This window comes from Triticum aestivum, chromosome 7A, assembly GCF_018294505.1.
Source record: "Triticum aestivum cultivar Chinese Spring chromosome 7A, IWGSC CS RefSeq v2.1, whole genome shotgun sequence".
Classification (NCBI taxonomy): domain Eukaryota; kingdom Viridiplantae; phylum Streptophyta; class Magnoliopsida; order Poales; family Poaceae; genus Triticum; species Triticum aestivum.
The window spans coordinates 645,975,946-645,991,617 of NC_057812.1; positions in this window are offsets into that span (position 1 = coordinate 645,975,946).

Genomic DNA, 15,672 nt, shown 5'->3' on the forward strand with positions numbered 1-15,672 from the left:
TCTTCTATCGCATGCACCTTTTTATTAGTAGATCTTTCAGTGTGCCATTGAGAATAATTAACCATAATATTATCTAGGAGTTTAGTAGCTTCTTCTAAAGTGATTTCCATAAAAGTGCCTCCCGCGGACAAATCTAAAAGATTTCTAGAAGAAAAATTCAATCCGGCATAAAAATTCCGAACAATCATCCACAAATTTAAACCATGAGTAGGGCAATTACGTATCATTAGTTTCATTCTCTCCCAAGCTTGTGCAGCACATTCATGATCAAGTTGCTTAAAATTCATAATATCGTTTCTAAGAGAGATGATCTTAGCGGGAGGAAAATACTTAGAGATAAAAGCATCTTTGCACTTGTTCCATGAATCAATACTATTTTTAGGCAAAGATGAAAACCAAGCTTTAGCATGATCTCTAAGCGAAAAAGGAAGTAGCTTCAATTTAACAATATCATTATCGGCATCTTTATTCTTTTGCATGTCACACAAATCAACAAAGCTATTAAGATGGGTAACGGCGTCTTCACTAGGAAGGCCGGAAAACGGATCTTTCATGACAAGATTCAGTAAAGCAGTATTAATTTTACAAGATTCACCATCGGTAAGAGGAGCAATCGGACTGCTAAGGAAATCATTAATTATTATTGGTATTGGTGAAGTCACACAATTTAGTATTATCTTGAGCCATCGCGACAAACAAGCAATCCAACACACGAGCAAACAAAAAGCAAACGGGCAAATAGAGAGAGAGGGAGCGAATAAAACGACAAGAGTGAAGTGGGGGAGAGGAAAACAAGAGGCAAATGGCAAATAATGTAATGCGGGAGATAGGGATTGTGATGGGTACTTGGTATGTTGACTTTTGCACAGACTCCCCGGCAACGGCGCCAGAAATTCTTCTTGCTACCTCTTGAGCACTACGTTGGATTTCCCCGAAGAGGAGAGGATGATGCAGCAAAGTAGCGTAAGTATTTCCCTCAGTTTTTTAGAACCAAGGTATCAATCCAGTAGGAGGCCACGCACAAGTCCCTCGTACCTACACAAAAACAATAGCTCAACACAACCAACGCGCTTAGGGGTTGTCAATCCCTTCACGGTCACTTACAAAAGTGAGATCTGATAGAGATGATAAATAATATTTTTTTGGTATTTTTGGTATAGAGATGCAAAGTAAAAAGTAAAAGCAAAGTAAAAGCAAAGCAATAATAAAGTGATGGAGATTGATATGATGAGAAAGAGACCCGGGGGCCATAGGTTTCACCAGTGGCCTCTCTCAAGCGCATAAGTATTCTACGGTGGGTGAACAAATTACTGTTGAGCAATTGACAGAATTGAGCATAGTTATGAGAATATCTAGGTATGATCATGTATACAGGCATCACATCCGAGACAAGTAGACCGACTCCTGCCTGCATCTACTACTATTACTCCACTCATCGACCGCTATCCAGCATGCATCTAGAGTATTAAGTTAAAAACAGAGTAACACCTTAAGCAAGATGACATGATGTAGAGGGATAGTTTCATGCAATATGATAAAAAAAACCATCTTGTTATCCTCGATGGCAATGATACAATACGTGCCTTGATGCCCCTTCTGTCACTGGGAAAGGACACCGCAAGATCGAACCCAAAGCTAAGCACTTCTCCCATGGCAAGAAAAACAAATCTAGTGGGCCAAACCAAACTGATTATTCAAAGAGACTTGCAAAGATAACTAATCATACATAAAAGAATTCGGAGAAGATTCAAATATTATTCATAGATAGACTTGATCATAAACCCACAATTCATCGGTCTCAACAAACACACCGCAAAAAATAAGATTACATTGAATAGATCTCCACGAGAGAGGGGGAGAACATTGTATTGAGATCCAAAAAGAGAGAAGAAGCCATCTAGCTACTAACTATGGGCCCGTAGGTCTGAAGTAAACTACTCACACTTCATTGGAGAGGCTTGGATGATGATGTAGAAGCCCTCTGTGATCGATGCCCCCTCCGGCGGAGCTCCGGAACAGGCCCCAAGATGGGACCTCGTGGATACAGAAAGTTGCAGCGGTGGAATTAGGTTTTTGGCTCCGTCCCTGATCGTTTGGGGGTACGTGGATATATATAGGAGGAAGAAGTACGCCGGTGGAGCTTCAAGGGGCCCACAAGGCAGGGGGCGTGCCCTAGGGGGGCGCCCTCCACCCTCGTGGCCGCCTCGTGGCTTTCTTGACGGAGGGTCCAAGTCTCCTGGATCTTATCTGATGAGAAAATCACGTTTTCGAAGGTTTCATTCCATTTGGACTCCGTTAGATATTCTGTTTCTCCGAAACACTGAAATACGCAAAAAACATCAATTCTGGGCTGGGCCACCGGTTAATAGGTTAGTCCCAAAAATAATATAAAAGTGGAAAATAAAGCCCAATATAGTCCAAAACAGTAGATAATATAGCATGGAGCAATCAAAAATTATAGATACGTTGGAGATGTATCACAAGCCGACGAAGGCGTCAGACGCCTCCGCGCCGCGCGAGACTCCCTTTTTCCTTTCATTTCACCTTCGAACGCCACCTAGCAGAGATAAAAAAGAGAAGCCCGACGGCCTTCTCTTCCCCTCGCGCCCGACGGCGTTGTGGCGATGCGGCGGCGCCTTCCCTGTCAAGCGGTTCAGCGGCGGCGCCCTTTGCCGGTGACCGCGTGGCTGTCCGGTGCTCTTTGCTCCGTTTCAGGGTAGGTTCTTCGTCCGATGCCTCGGCTTGTCGATGCGTATCCGGATCGAGATGAACGGCGTGGCCTTGCGGCGGCGCTCTTTGCCGGCCAAGGCCCGAGGCCCTACTCCGGTGAACTTTTAGGGGTTTTTTGTTTGCTTTTATCTGCCCTGCTAGGGTTCTTCTGGAGGGATCTTTTTTTCTTTCTCTGCTTATACTTTGCACCAAAAATCATAGCCTAGCATAGCCTGATACCATTGATAGATCCTTTGGATCAGAGTAGGCTAGATCATCCTGTGAACCTACCTTCTTCTTTGGCTGACGAGCTCGAGCCAGAGGCCATCGTGGTGCTGTGGCGCACGATGATAGCGGAGTGTGGGTGAGGTGGTGGCGGCGTAGCTTCTCGTCAGCCTAGCACAACCCTAGATCAGATTGGTGTGTTGGCGGTGTTGTGGTGCACGGTAAACCTCATGATGCGTGCCCCAGCACCCCACTTCTTTATATTGCGCTGGCGACAGGGGCCCACCAACCATGGTTTGGTTGGGTGTCCCCGATCAGGGCGCGATGCAAGGGCATGTTCGACCCGTTAGGCTCGAACGGGAGAGAGATCAATCTAACACCTAGCAGATGTGAAAAGAGTCGAGTGAACTCGATTCATTCGTGACAATGGTGTCAGTAACGAACCAGTATACAAGTTTGTCATTGCAGCGGTAGGTTTGTTGGTTTCATGATTAATTCATTTTAGTTGTATATCAGTGGATGACTGGAGAAGGAGGAGCCACTTATTATGGTGAAACCGACAAAACACTCTCATGCATGGATACGAAATTCCGGCGAGAGGCCAAAGTGGTTGGAGTAGGGCGGCAACATGTGCGATCGATGCCCCGTGCCCAGTGCAAAGGTGTTCTGCTCCCATGTTCGATCGTAGCTCCAAGCGCGCTTGCTTCTGACCCCTACTTGGTCTCTTCTGACAAGGGAAAGCTAAACTAGGAGGCGACAAAGAAAAAGAATTATCCCGTACGTATGTACGTGCAGAGATATATATGTATTCTATTACTTGTATCTGTTGGCCTCCGTCGGTAGCTAGGAATTGAGCTCCCATGCCGCGCGCCTCTCGCCGACGACCACTTTGGTCCCGGCGACCACCAAGCTGAACGGCGGCCGCCCCGGCCCCGCCGCCCACTCCTCAGTCCCCCCTTCCCCCTCCCCGCTCCCGCGCGCCTGGATGGGCTCGCCCCTCCCTGTCGGTGGACGCGGCTGCGAGCTCCGCTGGATGGATTCCAGCCCTTCAGCCTCTGGATCCATCAGCCCTGATGCGCCGCGATCCTAATACGCCATGCTGTGCGACGAGCCCCTCGTGTCCTTTGAGGGCGGGTCGCCGCCGACCACGCGCCCTGGGCTGCGCTCCGAGATCCACCGCGTCGGCCCTGAGTAGCCTTGGGAGACGGCCCGCGGCCGCAAGCGCCCGCGCCACTGCTCTCCTCGTCGTCGCCAACAAGGTCCAGCCCCGCCTAGGCACGCCCCGCTGGTGGCCGCACCAGGCGAGTGCCCGCGCTGCTTCAGCACTACCCACCCCCGTTCAGAGTGCCGCCGCGCCATTTGCTGCCGCCACTGCCATTTCCCGGGTCATGTGGCCCGCGACTGCACTGCCCTGCGTTCCCAGCCTCCTCCTCCACCGAGGCGCCGTCCAAACGCCTCTGCGTGTCTTCTCCATAGACGGGTCACCCCTCCCATTCGACGGCCTCTGCTGCCTCGGGCGCGAGTGTCGCCGACCCCAGCCACTCCATGTCCCCCGAGAGTGGGGGTCGGTCCTCGCCCGCCCAGACGTCGCAGACGCGCTCACCCCGTGAGTGCCCTTCCACCGCATCCAGCACGACGCCGGTCGTGCTGTCCCGCCACCCGGCCCTCCGCCCGCGTCGGTTGTCTGCTACCTGCGGCGCACGGCCAGGTTGGTCGCCACCGAGAAGGAGCTGAGCGAGCGTGCCCTCACCGCCACCGTGGCTGGCAACTGCTCCGGAGTTTGCCACGAAGACGTGGCGGCGCTGCTGCACGAGTGATTACCCCTTGCTGATGACGAATTCTCCGTCCATAGCCGCGGCCACGAAGAATTCCTCCTTAAGTTCTCCACGACGGAGGCCCGCGCCAGTGTGGCCTTGCGGCCGGTGCGCTCGCCGCGTTTCTGTCTCATTGTCCACCCCTTGAGCCATTCCGCAGGCTGCGAGCGAGTCCAGCCACGGTTTCGCGTCGACGTGGAGATCGCCGGCCTCCAAAGACTTCCGACGTCCGATGCCTCCCGCCGCCAGGCCGCCCTCGCCGGGTGACGGCCATGACGGCAACGGCAATGACTTGTCCCCCTGCCCCCCAAATGGCCTCGGCGCCATGAATTCCCACCGCGCTGCGGCCAGGCACCCAAGTCAGGACGCCAGGACCCTGGGCAGTCTGGCCACCGATGCCGCCGCCGCACTGCGCCTCCCGTACTGCGGCTGGCAGGGAATCCTGGGCCCCACACCCATCCGCTGCCCGCGTGCCTGCTTCCGGGCCCTCTCTTGCCCAACGGGTCGCTCCTATGGCACAGGGGCCCAGCGCTGTGCCCGCTGCAGACGCTCACATGCGGGCCACAGCCTCGGTGGTCAACCAGTTGACGAGTTCGTCGCTCCAGGACAACAACGTGCTGCCTCCCCTGGCTGGTGTAGACCAACACAGGCTTGCCTCGCGTCGGCAGCCTGTGCCCGACCACGGCATGTCAGACCCACCCTCGGGGTCAGTGACAGTGATGGACGCCCTGCGCTCCCCCGATAGAGCTCCTTTTGCCCATCCTACGGTTGACAGTTTGGGGCAGGCTGACACCTGCTGTGCTAATCCCAGCTCCCCACCGCCCTGTGGCCACCAATAGGCCTTGCCAATGGCTGCCTCCTAGGAGCTATCTGTCCCACCCCCTGTCAGCGTGCTATGTGACCATTTCCCCAGGGGCCAGCCAGCGACGTGCATGTCCCCGAGAACCAGGGACCAATCAGCGCCGTGTAAGATCCCAAGGCACACAGACCTGCCAGCACCGCGCATGCTCATGGGTCCCAAGGGCCAACCCGCCCACATGACGCACCCGACGCATCCATCCCATGTTGTGCCCTAATGATTGCCCCATGCAATCCGGGCGCCATCCAGACTGCCGATTGCTCCGATCGCACGGCCTGGGAGCAGCTGGAGCGGTTCATCTCCTTTGTGCAGCAACCCAACGTGCCACTGCTTCCCCCTCCAACGTCGCGTTGATGACACAACACCATCCCCCTGTACTTCACACCAAGGCGCAGTGGGCGGATTGCTAAGGTGGATAGGGGCCTCGACTCTGAAATGAAGGCAAAGCGGGACTTGCTTCGACGGCTCGGCCAGCTGTAGGAGGATGAGCCCATCTCTGACTCCATCCTCGAGAAGTATGCGCACATGTTCGACCGCCTCCTGGCCGTTGAGACGATCACCGCGCTCGCGGACTTCCATGGTTGGGAGGTGCCGGCCAATCCATCTGAGGCCGTGCAGGCCCCCTCAGCCCTCATTGCGAAAGCATAAAGCATGACTCACGCGGTCACGGACCCCCGAGGACTTCTATGTGTGTTTATGGAGTACGACCAACGTGTTATCTTCTGGAACGTGTGAGGCCTCAACTGCCCCGCCAAACGCAGCGCCGTCCCCTCCGTCATCCTCTCCGCTAGCCCATGTATTGTGTGCCTCCAAGAAACAAAGATTTCTGCCTTCTCGTCATCCCTTGTCCGTGAAACGGTGGGTGCTCAATTCGCCGACTACTTCTTCCTTCCTGCCATGGACACGCGCGGTGGAATCCTACTCGCCTGGCAGAACGACATCGTCTCCCTCTATCACCCCACCATCGCCGACCACTTCATCAACGCGTTGGTGTCCCCACGAGACGGCAACCCGCACTGGTGGGTGACTGGGGTCTACGGGCAACAACAAGACCAAGACAAGATTGCATTCCTCTCTAACCTTCACGATATGAGATCCTGCTGCGCCGGCCCTTGGCTTATCGGGGGTGACTTCAACATGATCGCGCCCGCGGAGGGCAAAAGCAACGGCAACCTCCATCGAGCATCCATGCGCCGATTTCAGCACTTCATTGCGGATGAGGAGCTAAGGGACTTATATCGCCATGGCCACCGCTACACATGGTTTAATGAGCGCGAGACCCCGACACTTGAGCGCATTGATCATGTGGTTTGCACTGCTGGGTGGGCGTCCGATCATCCAATCTACATGCTCAGTTGCTTGTCATCTGCGGCCTCGGATCACGCTCTGCTATACATCGACGCCCTCCCTCGATCCTCCAAGCATAGGCGCTTCCACTTCGAGCGGTTCTGGCCCTCCCTCCAGGAATACCACGACACGGTGGCGCAGGCTTGGTCCTCCACACCCCATGAGCCAGACCCGTTCAGGCGCATCTTCACAAGGCTGCGCGCCACCGCCAGGTGCTTGCAGCGCTGGGGCTCCAGGACAGTGGGAAACGTCTCCCTAAAACTTTTCATGGCTCGGGAGCTCATCGCGAGGTTGGATGCCGTGCAGGACATGAGAGTTCTATCACCCGTCGAGGCCTGGTTCCGACGGAAGCTGAAAGCCTCGTACTTGGGGTTAGTGTCGCTAGAGCGCTCTCTCACCCGGCAATGAGCGCGCTTCAACTTCCTCAAGGCCGGCGACACGAGATCCACTTTCTTCCGCCTTCGCGCTGCTCAGCGCGCGCGAAAGAACCACATATTCCGGCTGTGGGTCACAGGCAACCCTGTGCTAGGGCAGGCAGCGATAGCCGAGGCGGCGTTTGACCACTTCACGACGATTCTTGGCTCAAGCAGCGAGCGCGCCACCTCCATTAACCTCGATGCTCTCGACCCTCGATCGTTTGAGCTGCACGATCTGGAGCTCCCATTCTCGGAGGACGAGATCTGGGGTGCCATCCGGCAGCTACCGAAAGGCCGGGCCCCTGGCCCCGACGGGTTTACCTCGGAATTTCTCTGTGCTTCATGGCCGATCATCACGGATGACTTTGTCGCTGCATTTGACAAGCTCTACACCCTCAATGGCCATGGGTTTCAGCGGCTCAACGAAGCACTCCTGCTCTTGCTACCCAAGAGGCAAGACACAAGCATGCTCTCGTATTACCGGCCGATCAGCCTGATCCATCTCTTTGCCAAGCTCTTCGCCAAGGTCCTCTCGCTCCGCCTCACGCCACGTCTTGGAGAAATGATTTCCGCCAACCAGAGCGCGTTCATTGCTGGCCGCTGCATTCACGACAACTTCATGCTCGTCCAACAGACCGCGCGACAACTCCACAACCTCAAGAGACCGCGGGTCCTGCTCAAGCTCGACATTGCGCGGGCCTTCCACTCCGTTTCCTGGGCTTTTCTTCTGGAGACTATGTGACACCTGGGGTTCGGCCACCGGTTGCGCGAATGGATATGCATCCTTCTTGGCACGGCCAGCACACGCGTCCTCACCAACGGCGCCCCCGGGCCGCCCATCTCCCATCGCTTTGGGCTGCAGCAAGGGGACCCCGTCTCCCCCATGTTGTTCATCATGGTGATCTACACGCTCAACAACCTCATCTGCCGGGTGGCTAGCCAGGGCGTGCTACAATGACTAACCGAGCGGCACATGGCCTCGAGCGTCTCCATCTATGCCGACGACGTTGTCATTTTCTGCCGACCGGACAAGCAAGACCTGGATGCCGTCCGTGAGCTATTTCGGATCTTTGGGGACGCATCGGGACTGCATACCAACTTTGTCAAGTGTGCCGCTTCTCCCATCCAGTGCGCGGACGCGGACCGAGCCGCGATCACCGCGAACTTTGCATGCCCGCTTCAGGAATTCCCCACCACCTACCTTGGCCTGCCGCTGTCTATCTGCAAGCCCAGCGCCACCGCCCTGCAACCCATCATCGACAAGCTGGAGCGTAGATTATCGCCGTGGTGGGCATCCATGATATCCCGGGGCGATCGACAAGCCCTGTGTCGCCACGTGCTCTCGGCCATGCCCACTCACATCATGCTGGCAATGACCATCAACCCGCCGATTCTCAAGCGCATCAACCGCCTCATCCGCAGCTTCCTGTGGCATGGCCACAAAGACGTGAGCAGCGGACACTACTTGGTCAATTGGCGCCGGGTTTGCAGACCCATCTCCCTTGGCGGCCTCGGCATCCCGGATCTTCAGCACGCTGGCATATCGCTTCGGGCATGGTGGCTCTGGCTACAGAGAACTGATGCCACACGGCCGTGGCAGCACCTCCACATCCCATGCTGCCCGGAGGTCCAGGGCATCAACTACCTGGACGCTTGGCAATGGTGCATCGTGCAAGTTCTGGGAGGACCATTGGCTGGATGGGCACAACATGTTCAAGCTCGCACCCTTGCTTTACTGTAGGATGTCCAAGCGTCGACGCAAGGCACGCACGGTGCTGGAGGGCCTGGTGAACCGGACGTGGATCGCCGACATCCAAGGGGCCATGGGCGCGGCCATGGCTATGCAATACGTCTCGCTCTGGCGACGGCTTCGCCACCTGACCCTGACCGATGAGCCGGACCGCCTGTCCTGACGCTGGACTAGCACCGGAGCATACTCTGTCAGCTCCTGCTATCATGCCCTATTCGCCGGCTCCACCATAGACCCGCACTGGCGCATCACCTGGAGATCATGGGCACCTCTACGCATCAAGTTCTTCATCTGGCTTGCACTTCAGGGCAGGTGCTGGACCGCCGATCGGCTTGCGCGTCATGGCCTACCCCATGAACCGCGCTGCCTTCTATGCGACCAAGATCCAGAATCCATGCAGCATCTGCTCGCGGGATGTTCCTTCTCCCGCCAGGTATGGCATGAGGTGCTCTCCTGGTGTCATTGCACCACCACAATCCCTGACCAGGACGACGAGTTCGCCGTCTGGCTATCCTCGGCCATCTCCAGCACCACAATAGCCCACCGATGCGGACTTGCCTCCCTCGCCATCCTCACCGCCTGGCACCTATGGAAGCACCGCAACGACTGCCTATTTGAGGGCGATCGGCCAGCGGTAGGACGAGCCGTGCATTTGATTCAAGAAGAGGCGCGCCTTTGGGCACGCGCCGGCGCCAAGGGTTTGGCCCTCCGCATACCACAGGCGTAGATGATGGAGTCGCTGGGAGGCACACCCGGCCGCTCCGCTGTGCCACGGCCATGAAGCTCGCCAGCCTTGTGTACGAGTCGATTAGCCGCCCTGTCTCTGATCTGTAACACCGCACTGTACTGCTACTCTATCTATCAATGCAAAGATATGCAAAGCTTTTGCGTATTCGCGAAAAAACTATCTTTTTCGTGCGGCCATCGACTACTTAGTTTTGGATGGTAGTTTCTCCCGGATAAAGATACCGTCGATATTTGTACATATGGTATGGCTTTGTCATTTTGCCAAGCAACTGTCCCCGCGACGTTCTTGGCTCCATCCCAAGACGTCTGTTTCAGGTTGAATATTTTACATGGTAATACATGTCTTATTCATGTCAACAAATATAAGTCACTTAAAGATCGATATGAAAAACAGAAATGACAGTAGAATATCTTTGAGCTTGACACCAACACTCGTCACCTGCCTCCAACACCATTAAAAAAATATAATGACGAATCATCTCCTCACCCAAGTTTGATGCGGCTCCATCACTGACATGCAACTTTGCAGACCTCGAAAGTGGCTCACCAAAAGTGAAACCTTTGCCGTTGAACAAATCAGACTGAGGCAATACTCTGGACATGCCATCGAACTCCAGATATAGCATCGCATCAGGACTAAGGCGTCGAAAGAGAAAACCATACCTGCCATCCATGAACCACGAACCTGACAAATATTTCGTCTTTCAAATATCGTTGATGCAGACTACAATATGTACCCTCTCCTGAACTATCTCCCAAGCTCTGTGCCGACGCACGTAGAAATTGACAAGTTGTCAACTTGCATCATGTGGTCCGTTGTGAGCGGTCGAGACGCTGGCGTGGCTACACAACACCAGTTGAACTCGAGACGCACAAGCAAAGTACGTGTGCACACCCAGGCATACATATACATAATCCCATCATGCAATTTAAACCTATATCGATGCATGGGATCGTTCCGTCGCGAACCCTAGCTAGCTTTGGATGCATGCATGAATGATGTGTCCGTGAACCAGCTGCTCATGCATGCACGTGACCACTTGTAGCTAGGTAGTAGTACGTGATGAGCTCGCTCGTGATATTATTACTGCACCACTTAGCTAGGCACTGTACACCGTGCTGCTACGGCTATCTCGGCCAGTAACAGTAATTATACAACTCGCACGGCTATCTCGGCCGGCGCGCTGCTTCAATGTCGGCGTCAGTGAGCGATTGCGTCCGCTCAAGACGGGCATGAATGCGGACGCTGACACTCTGAAGCGACCTTAACCGAAAACACGCGGGAAGGGTGAGGAGTTTTTGATGGGCCATAACGATCAGAAACGGGCTTGGGATTGGTCTGGACTCCCGCAAACCTCCCCCAGTTTTGTCTCCGGTTTGCAGAAGAAATCACGTTCGGACCGCCACACGATCCGATACAGGCCTGCGTTGGATGATTTCCGCGATCTGAACAACATGATCCAGACCATTACGGGAGGTTTGCGGGTTGACATTGAAGATACTCTTATAGGAATATATACTTCAAGAGGTGGGTGAGAATTAGAAAGCCATAAAATATTCTTAATAGTCATAAAAAAGAGAGGCAACAATTCTGCCGTCCTCCCACTTATTCTTTCACAAGATAACTCTATGACAAACGTATTAGATGAAAATTTCACTACAGCCCAGATGCAGTAGTACCGACTGTATTAGACTAGCCACAGTGGAGAGTAACATACACTAGTAACATACACATATTCCTAGACTATATTACTACATCCATAGTGGGTAGTAATATAGGTGTGGTGTCATGCAAAGTTTTATCTATTAGGTTATAGACTCATATTGCATTGGGACATGTGATGTTACAGTAACTAGCTAAGTTACTAGAACTACCTCTCTCTTCATTAACTCATTGCCACATAGACAAATTTGCTGAGTTGGACTTAAAGTTACTGCTGAAATTACTCCCATTGTGGCTAGTCTTATCACGATGTTCTCCTTTTTAGCACGGAATTCGGTTTCTCTTCGTGCTGCCGCACGCGTCGAGAGATGAAAACTTAATTAGCTAGGCAACTCGCTGGCAAAGAGCAGTGTGTCATCCACCGCAAGGCCGACGGCGGATCCTAGTATCATGGCGCTGAGGAGGTTCGGCGACGGGCGCGTGTGGACGGATACGTGCAGGATGGTGGAGTTGGTTGCCGTCGTGGTGGCGTCGACGACAGGCCAGGCAAGGTTGACGGGCCAGTTTCTGCTCTGGAGATGGACCGGTGGAAGATGGCGGCGGCAACCTCTGAGAGTGCGTCAGTCCGGTATGGGACCCAGTCTCTGTGTGTGGCTTGGCTGGGACATCCGGCTTTAGATGTTAGGGTTTGGTGCGATGTTCATTTGGTATTAGACCCGGAAATTTGGCACACCTTCATCAATGAAACAATAGTAGCAACAAGTGTTACCTAGATGGTGGCTTCAGACTGACTGATGTATTATTTTATATGGCATCTGTGAATAATTAATAAAATGATCGCATGCATCGTCCAGATGCAGAGGTCAGGGTCTATCCTCCTTTTCAAAAAAAGAAAAACTCAAGAGGCATGTTCATCAAATCTCAAGGATACCCTTTGCTGCTGCTAACTGCTATGCAAAGAGTGTATTCTAGCATTTAGATTTTCAGATCCGTATACTAGGAAAATACACAAGCTAGTAATCTACTGCTACGATGTACTACACCCGTAGAATACCTTTTGTCAGATTTAGTCGAAGGGACTAGCAGTACCACAAGTACTGGTGATTGATTAATCGAGGTTACTTTCACGACAACGTATATAATCTATCCCGGGGTCATCGAGATCTTGTGTACGTACATGGACAGCTTGCACTGAATCAGATATCATAGAATTGGGAACGGGTACGTACACGGCAGAGCAGACAGTAGATCGCTCCCTGGTGCACACCAGTACACCACTAAATGGCTACTTGCATAAAAACGTATCAAGTACTTTCGCTCTTGTTCGAAAACGTATCAAGTACGTTCATGTACAATTGTATCTGAGCTCGGGTGGATATCAATCATCATCATGAGGATATCATCCAACAATTTGTTTTCTCTTTGGCCGAAACCGTGCCTGCCAACTGCTATCTCCGTCTGAGTGTCCCCATCATATTTGGGTCCCCATCGTATTTTCGGTGAAAATTGAACCACATATTTGACTAGTGCATATCATCAAAAAAAAATTTGTTGGGTTCATATTTGACTAGTATTATTTTTGCTACATATAAGTTATATATTTTATTTGTTATTAAACCTATGGAAATGATAAATCTCAAATATTTGGATTTTAAGCATGACAAACCGAATGTTGTTCATGCCAACTTTAGTTGACCGGAGGTGGCAAGTTAGTTGGAAAACAAGGCAAGTATACCTGAGTTGGCAAGTTTATTTGGCAAACATGGCAATTTTTCTGTATTGTCATATTTACCAACTAAACTTGCCACCTCGCGTGAAATAAAGTTGCCATGAAAAACATTCGGGTTGTCATGATTAAAATCCGAACATTCGAAATTTATCGGGGTCCAAAACTTATGGTCAAAATATTACCTAAAATATGAGAGTAGTAATAAGAGCATACTATAGCCTACAGCCAGCTATCTTGTACTGTGTTCAATTTTTTTTGAAAGATGATGTACCAAACTAATACCACTGTTCAACCTTCTTCTAGAAAAAAACCATCATGGCTATCTTTATTAATTTAAGGTATAGCTACATCGATGGTTCTCGAGATTTAACAAAATGAATCTAAAGGGTTCATTGACCCAATTACAAAAACTGTTCTGCTCGAAGAAATCTCAGGACATATGCTGTCTTGTTTCTTCTTCTTCAATGTAAGAATTGGACCTTTCCGGTCTCCATGCCAACTTAATAATATACTAACGATGCAATTTACTCATGGTAGTGTATATTGAACTTAGTTTGTATTTCAAATTGTTGTTCCTTATGAAATATAGTGGAACTCGGCTCCCTTTTGAGAGGCGTGTGAAAATATATCTATGATCATACTATTATCACTTCATCACGAGTGTACCCTTTTGAGCACTAACTTTGGTATTTAAGTATAATAAGTTCGTAGTACTACTACGTGATGAGAAACGAGAATTAGGCAACCCCCTAGCAAAGCTAGGCATGTGCATGTATGCTCTCTCAGATCCCAAGAGGATCTTGCTGCTGCTAGCTGCAATGCAAAGAGTGTAATTTAATTAGCACACATATTTTGAGATCCTTATGGTAGCTAGCTAGGACAACAGAATATTCTACCAATACTTTCCCCGTCCGAATTTATTATGTCCCCTCTTATTTTAGGTTAAAATTTAACATGTAAATTGAACGAATACGGTGCAAACTATATGTCACAAAAATTATATCGTCTGAAACATCATGGAATACAAACCTAACGGTATATTTTATCATATGGTATATGTTATACCACTATAATATCCATATCGATGATCAGAATCTGGCTTGAAATACGAGAGTGACTAATATACCCGGGCGCAGGGTGCACTACTGATCTACTGCTATGATGTACTTGTACCAGCACCTCTTTTCCGATTTTCCTCAAGGTACTTGTAGCACCAACAGTAACAGTAATGGTTTGATCAAGAAAAGGCTGGACGATCTCTTGTATTCTCACCGTCTCACGTGAAGATCCCTGGCCACGTACAAATCATCATACATTCATACAGTACATAGAACCGAGGACATGTGCAGTCACTGGTGCACATTAGTTGCGCTGCCCGGACGCGGACGGTACGTTGTACATACATGCGCGTGCACGTTTTGTCCCTTGAAATGAGCTCACGAGGGCTTAATTTCTCCAGTGAAGCAATCAATTAACTAATCCAGTACAAAGTTCTCAAGCCATTAGAAGGTATGTTTATTTTCATCTTGCAGTTAGAAGGTAATGTACGTGTACCGGTGTACGTTAGACCTTAGATTCTGTGGATAATTAATTAAATGGCCTTAGACCGACTGATGTATTATTTTTTATGGATTCTGTGGATAATTAATTAAATGGCTGCATGCATCGTCCAAATGCAGAGACCAGGGATCTATCCTCCTTTTTTTTTTAAAGAAAAACCTCGCTGGCAAAGAGGCATGTTTCATCAAATCTCAAGGATACCCCTTGCTGCTGCTAAATCCTATGCAAAGAGTGTATTCTAGCATTTAGATTTTCAGATCCGTATGCTAGGACAATTACGTACTATACAAGCTAGTAATCTACTGCTACGACCTACTACTCCTGTAGAATACCTTTTGTCAGATTTAGTCGAAGGGACTAGCAGTACCACAAGTACTGGTGATTGATTGATCGAGGTTACTTTCACGACAACGTATATAATATATCCTGGGGTCATCGAGATCTTGTGTACGTACATGAACAGCTTGCACTGAATCATATATCATAGAATTGGGAACGAGTACGTACACGGCAGAGCAGACAGTAGATCGCTCACTGGTGCACACCACCAGTACACCACTAAATGGATACTTGCATAAAAATGTATCAAGTACTTTGGCTCTTGTTTGAAAACTGAAAGTATACGACCTTGATAGGAGTTGTTTTAAGAAGGAACTTTATAGGGGCTCGTACGTTCATGTACAATTGTATCTGAGCTCGGGTGGATATCTCATCATGAGGATATCATCCAATAATTTGTTTTCTCTTTGGCCGAAACCGTGCCTGCCAACTGCTATCTACGTCTGAGATTATTTGTCCTCATCATTTTTGGGTCAAAATTTGACCACGTCTTTGACTAGTAAAATGTTAGTGC